The 5346-nt window shown below is 39.6% G+C and overlaps 1 pseudogene; it reads right to left on the reverse strand.

Moving 5' to 3' along the window:
- Positions 1-207: 207 nt before the first annotated feature.
- Positions 208-1542, reverse strand: LOC117354851 (annotated as a pseudogene).
- Between the last annotated feature and the right edge of the window lie 3804 nt (positions 1543-5346).

Raw genomic sequence — 5346 nt, forward strand, 5'->3', positions numbered from 1 at the left:
ATCAGGAAAAGAGCAAAGGATGGCACTGGGAGAAGAAATGAGTAGAGCAGTAGTAGTGATGGACCTCAGACTGCAAATTTCATCCCTGAGGTGCTGTCGCAGGAAGAGGTATTCAAGATGGTATACACATCTGAAGTGGAGTCCGGCCTTCAGACTGGAAGACAGAGGCTGCACATATCCTCGCTGCAGTCAGGCTGCAAGAAGAGGTTAGGTCTGTCCTGATGGGGTGGCAGGGACTGGTGCTCCCAGAGCATTCAAAGAAGAGATGATGGGCAATCCAGAGGCAGGCATGGATGGGATACCTGCTAACATACTGGAGGAGCTAACAGGGTTATTACCAGCTGGCATGCCTGTGCTGGGACCGGTCCTTTGCTGATCTTTTGATATTGGATAGAAATACGGGTGCTCCATTGCTTCATGAGCTGCGAGTCGTGCTTGATGATCATAACGCAAGAGCTTGTCAAGGAAATCCAATGCCTTTGTGCTCACAAGGTGCTGGCTCTTACTGTGAACAAAACGCTCCAATCGCTTCCGTGAATGTCTGCCCAAAATATCATTAAAGCGTGGATCTAGTTCAATGTTATATTTATCAATGTAGTCATACAAGTCTTCTGTTCCCAGCACTTTAGCAATGCGTACAAGCTGGTCATAGTTGTCATGCCCATGGAAGAATGGTTTCTTTCTGAAGATCATACTGGCAAGCATGCAGCCTAAACTCCACATGTCTAAACTGTAGTCATACATCTGATAATCTACAAATAGTTCAGGTCCTTTGAGAAATCTAGATGCCACTAGGACATTATACTCCTGTCCCTGATGGTAGAACTCCGCCTGGCCCCAATCTATGAGACAAAGCTTTCTGTGCTCATGGTCTATCATGACGTTGTGTGGCTTGACATATCTATGCATTATTCCCATACTGTGACAGCAATCAAGAGCCTTTAAAATTTCATACATGTAGAATCGAATGTCATAGTCAGATAGTGTCTGGTATAATTGCTTAAAATCTGTGTTGTTGACATGTTCAAAGACTAGCGCAGGTGTCCGAGACACAGGGTCCTTGACAATATCTAGAAGAGCGATGACGTTTAGATCCCCTTGAAGATTCTCCAAGATTTTAATTTCTCATTTAATTTTCTTCTTTTTCACAGGCTTTAGAATTTTCACCACCACTTTTTCATTGTTTGTGATATTAATGGCTTCAAAAACTTCACTGTATTTGCCATGGCCTAATTTTCTCACTAGTCATCTTGATTCCCCCTTGATTCCCCCATTCAACAACATGTGCTTCCCTAATCCCAGTACTCACGGGGCCTCTGAATGGTCAACTCTGCATACACTCTGGCACGGCTCTGAACTGGCTGCAAATTGTGTGAACACTTCAAGGTCAGCTTGCAGATTTGGATAAACTTAGGATCCAGATGGTGCATCATCTGGGCCAAAAAATAACAGAAACATGCTGATCCAAAGTGGTCATCGCCAAGATTCTTAATTATGCCCAAAAGCAGTGATGATGCAAACCTCAGGCCAGCGGCTCAAGACCGCTTCCATTCAGGCTTCCCGGGAGGCTCCGGGGTAGGTCTGGAGAAAAGACAGATGGGGGAAGGGGGACTCACGCCCCTTGCCACGCCCTCTGCGCCGCCTCAAATGTCACTTCTGCACATGTGTAGCCGCCAGAAAAAGCTCTCGAGCCTCATTGTGGCATTTCAATGGCCTCTGTCAGAGCGCTGCACTTTTTGCAGATCTCTAAGGCCCATATTCTATACACGATACCTTAAGTCAAGCACCTAACGTAATCAGTAAATGCCAATTTAAAAAGTTTTAAAATCTTAAAAAATAATTGTAGGTGCCTACTGGCACCTTAATCGTGTCTATGGAGGTGTCTTAAAATGCCTAAGGTTGAAGTAGGCGTGGTTAATACCAGAAATGAACTTAGGCCAGGGGTGTCAAATGCCGGTCCTTGAGGGCCGTAATCCATTCGGGTTTTCAGGATTTCTCCAATGAATATACATGATATCTATTAGCATACAATCAAAGCAGTGCATGCAAATAGATCTCATGCATATTCATTGGGGAAATCCTGGAAACCCGACTAGATTACGGCCCTCGAAAACCAACATCTGACACCCCTGCCTTAGGCGTTCTAAGTCACCTCTGAAGATTTGATTCTTATTAAAGGTAGCTACTGAAATGTAGGCTTTTAAAATCCTGGCCTACATTTATGGCAGCTACCTTTGATAAAAGTTGTGATTCTGTAAATGGTATCAATGCATGGTTGATACATGATCTTTGGCCATTTATTTAGTGTTTCATTCCTTAGTCCATTATGGAGGCGGTTGTCAAGGCGGAAGCGCCATATCTGAGGTGATCGGCACGGACTCTAACTCCCTGCAGCGATGCAGATTCGGATTTCCTACTGGCAAAGCGACATCTGCAGGACGGGAGGTCTGGAGAATGGCTTTTCATCATGCCTGGAGTCTTACCGCGCCTGATGTCCCACAGCCGACTTGGATTACTGTTGTGAGGGACAGTACCATCAAGGGTGAGGACTGGTTGAGTGAGCTGCATTGTCCAGACCAAGGAGCGAAGAATTGAAGCTGGAAGATCTGTGAGCTGTTGAGTGTAAAGGACAGTATTCTGGAAAATTGAGAAATGCTTCTCTCTGTTTTGAAAAAGTGGATCCATGGCTGATGTGCAGAGGTCGATGATGGCGGTTCCCCGGCTGAAACGGCTAAAGCACTAGGGATGATGATATTGATGATTGATGGAAATGAAATTAAGTCCTTCCAGACTTTTGTTCTATTATGCATATTATATCTATTTCTTTTTTATCTATTTGTTTAGTTTTCATTTAAAATTTCTTAGAATTCTATTGTTTAACTGTTTTCTCTTTCTATTCTATTCATATGCCTTCCTCTACCTTTTCTTTTTTCCTCACTTCTAATGTTTATTTTTCTTTTTACATTACTATATTTGATTTAATTCTTAAAATTATTTTCTATTTAATTAGCTTCTTTCCATTACATTATTATTTTGGAATGTACGTTTTGTTTTTAACAGTATGGTATTGAGAGTTCAATGTATTCTTGTTAGGAAGCTTCATATCTCATTTTTTTCCTCTATCTTTATTTTCCTCTCTATTATTTTGCTAATTTGTTTGTTCTTAGGTACTTTAGTTAGATTGTGAGCCTTCGGGACAGTAAGGGAACTTCAAAGTACCTATTCTTTATTTATTTATCTTATTTTTATTGTATTCTTTAATGTATATTTTTCTGTAACCTATATTACTTATAATTTTAATGCACCCTATTGTCTATTTTCTGCAAACCGCTTAGAATCCTAATCGGAGTTTAGCGGTATATAAGAAATAAATTACATTACATTACATTAGTTATTTTCCTGAAAATTTATAGAAATAAAATTAATTCTCTTTATGATATTGTCCTATTTAAATTCTATATTATGATGATTTTCTTAAGAGTAAGGCCTGATATTGAGTTAGTCTCTATAATGCTAAAAGTTAACTTTATATGTCTATTCACCAGCACGTATTGCTCAAATGGCACCACTATAGGCACATTAGTAAGTGACGTTATTAGTCCCTTGAAGATAACAGAGCCAGCATGATTTTAAAAAAGAACATTGTCAGAACCCCTAGGGAAGAAGTAAATGTCTGAAATGAGGGGCTTGGAAGGGTGAATAAATAACATGTGAGTGTTGGGATAAATAACAAAGCCAGTTGGAAGAACAGAATGTTGATGAAGATCCAATGTTAAAGCCCCCTTCAGGGTCCCATACATATATACTTTTCTTATTTTCAGCATCAGTTGAACAGTTGTTTGCCTTTGGGAAAAAGAAAATACTTTTTGCTAGCTGCTATTCAGATTATCTTATTCTATTTATTAAAAAAATATAAACATAAAACAGAGGTATGTCTACTGAATGATGTAAAGCTCTAACACACACAAGGCTCCTTTTACAAAGCTGTGGTAGTGGTTTCTGCTGTGAGCCGACGAGGTAAATGTTCCGACGTTCACAGGAATTAATTATCTCACTAGTTATTCCCATCTCTAGATCACAGCGGAACACAGCATCATTTAAAGCCAAGTTCCTTGAACTGTTTTGAAATTCTTATAGTATTTACGAATTTGTTTTTTGATTGTGTCCTTTGTTTCTACATATCATGCTAGGGCTTATTTTCGGGGTAGATCTTATTTTCCGGGAAACATGGTATGTGGGTTTCGTTGTATAGCACCTTGGATAAACATGAACATAGGTAAACATAATTTCACTGAGGGAGTCAGATGTTAATCCCACAGAGATCTTTAATGCTACTAATATCCACTGGATCCCCACTGGGTCTCCCTGAAGGGAAACACTGTGGTTTTTCCTCTTTGGTTATGCTACTTCAGGCACACACCTTTTGTTGCACACCTTCAGCTGCATATTACAAGCAGACATACCTTTATCCTTTCCAGATGATGTCACTAGAATAGATCAACTCACTGACCTTCCAGGAGCTCCTGCTGCATTAATGAGGGGGATTTCATAGTCTCCTCAGCAAAGGTACTTTGGTGTTCTCCCAGTATGCTCTGCAAGTCAGTGCACATTTATCCTCCCCTGAAGGCCCTCATGTGACAGGTACCTTGATTTTTTTTTTTCCTTGTGCTTGATATATTTTTCTATTTTTCCATAACCTAATATTTTATCAACTCTGCTAAAGTGATCTATAAACAACTACTGCCAAGAATAATTTTATGTAAACTTAATTAGCAATTTTAAATTTATTGCAGTAATTGAATGCTTCTAAAGTGGTTTCTACTGCTACTTCAAGCTTATACAATATAATTAAACTGAAACACTCAAAATATCAGTATGATCCATAAAGATACAGTACCTTTTACAAAATTAAGCTTTCAGCGATACTGGGGATAGATTTCATGAGAAAACAAAACACATATCTAACAGCACCAGTCTTCCAATATTTTATGTTTTTAAGAAAATACAATAAATATCAATTACACTGATGAATATTAGTTGAAAGAGGGCTTAGTAATATAGCTTTTTTTGGCAGGTATTATGTCAGCTATATTAAACATTATACATGAAGTCCCATTTTGCATAAAGAGAAATGGGGTGTCCAGTTCAGAACACTTTTCTCATTATTTCATAAAAGGCTTTGCCAAAAAGATTATTTGTCAGCATATACAGATAGACCTTAGACCCGTCCCCATGCCAACCCAGTTCTACCCATACCCACCCTGTTCGGCCCCAATCCTGATCTAGCTCTGCCCCAGTCCTGCCCCCTGTTGCCTACAATCATCGGGCAGGAGGAAATTCATGCAT

This window comes from Geotrypetes seraphini, chromosome 2 (genome assembly GCF_902459505.1).
Source record: "Geotrypetes seraphini chromosome 2, aGeoSer1.1, whole genome shotgun sequence".
Lineage (NCBI taxonomy): Eukaryota > Metazoa > Chordata > Amphibia > Gymnophiona > Dermophiidae > Geotrypetes > Geotrypetes seraphini.